Source organism: Egretta garzetta, unplaced genomic scaffold (assembly GCF_000687185.1).
Source record: "Egretta garzetta isolate BGI_Z169 unplaced genomic scaffold, ASM68718v1 scaffold936, whole genome shotgun sequence".
NCBI classification, from domain to species: Eukaryota; Metazoa; Chordata; class Aves; order Pelecaniformes; family Ardeidae; genus Egretta; species Egretta garzetta.
The window spans coordinates 106,998-108,458 of NW_009260034.1; the positions used below are offsets into that span (position 1 = coordinate 106,998).

A 1,461-nucleotide genomic window follows, 5' to 3' on the forward strand; every position below is an offset into this window, starting at 1 on the left:
CTTTTTTATTTCTTTAAACAGGAATTTTTTTAACTGTTCCTAATGGCCCTGCTCACTTAATTGCTCATTAAAAATGATGCTGGGGATGGGAAGAGACAGGTACACGGCGCCGTTATCCTCTTCATATCTCCAAGCTCGTTAGCTGGAAGAGGAGCTCACCAAAAGCTTCGTCGGCTGCCCTGGCACCCCGGGCGCTTCCATCCAGCCCTGCAGCGTGGGAGCGACCCCCGGCAAATCCCTGCCCTCGTCCCCCCTGGGACGGATCCTGCACATCTGTACTTGCAAGGAGGCAGGAGAAACGCACGGATCCCCAAGGGACCAAAGCCACTGCCGGGCCCGGGGCCCTGGGACCCCGCAGGCGCTTTTGGAAACGGCCCTTGGACCATTTTGCAGCAGCAGGCACTAAAGAAACAGCGTTTTTCTCCTGATTTTTGTTTCTTAGCTCCCACGCGAGGTGAGCTTATCTGCACGAGACCTGGGCGCCACTGCAGCAAATCTGGAATTAACAGGGCTCTCTTAAAACTACGTCAAAATGCAATTTTTTTTTTTTTTTTTTAAATGGAAAACAGAGAATTTCATGCTTCTTAAGACTTTTGTGACACTGCGAATTTCATGGGGCTTTAATCATTCCCTTCCTAGGCTGGGTGACAAGCCGCGATACCCCGCAGGGTGAGAGACACTGTGTGGCAGCTTAGTGCATTATAATAATACACGGAAGCACTATAATTTTCCTATTAACTTCAAAAGTTTACAATCCTATTATCATCCGCTGGTGAGGTTGGTGCTGAACGATAGCGAGCGCATCGATGGCACCAGCGTAAATAATGAAATGGAGCATCCCTCCTTCGAAAAATCACTTGAACCTGGGAGTGAGCAGAACCCTACTGAAAACTCAGTGGTTTAAGTATCAAAACTGCCCAGCTGGTTCCTCCTCCACGTCCCCGTGGTGCCGCTGCCTGGAGAGCAAAGGAGGAGGGAGGGCAGAAATTGAATTTGCTGTTGCGTTCCTGATAACAAATCAGCGAGGAGCCTCCCCCCATCCATGGCTGGTATCAGCCGAGCGTCCTCCTGGGCTGCTCTGAGCGGGCGATCTCCATCCCAGCCGTTGTCCCTACGTCTGCCCAAATGCCCTGGGACGGGGGAAGTGTCTCCGTGGAAAAGGCTGAAGCACCGGATTGACTCAAAATGCTGAAACACCCCAATGCCCAAGGCAGGCCCACGCTGAGCTGGCCCAGGGGCTTAGGGACACCCCAGCTCCAGCCCCTTTGCCCTCATCATCCTCATTTTTGGACTTCCTTTGGCTTCATCTCTTGCACCAAGGTTTGAGACGACAGTGGGCGGACAGGACATCCCCCCTGGGGCTTTTCCGGAGAGCAGAGCCTTATTGCTCCAAGGATGGTGGCAGCTGTGCCTGGGGTTTTGAGCCGTATTGCAAAAAAATGGCAGGTTGGGGAGCAGAGG

The 1,461-nt window shown here is 52.6% G+C and overlaps 1 protein-coding gene across 1 annotated transcript in view; it reads right to left on the reverse strand.

Moving 5' to 3' along the window:
- The window catches only part of LOC104128295 (calcium/calmodulin-dependent protein kinase type IV), a gene marked incomplete at its 5' end in the record, with an annotated part of 5,783 nt that overhangs the window by 2,587 nt on the left and 1,735 nt on the right, over positions 1-1,461 (reverse strand). The gene's annotated exons all lie outside the window — the stretch shown is intronic.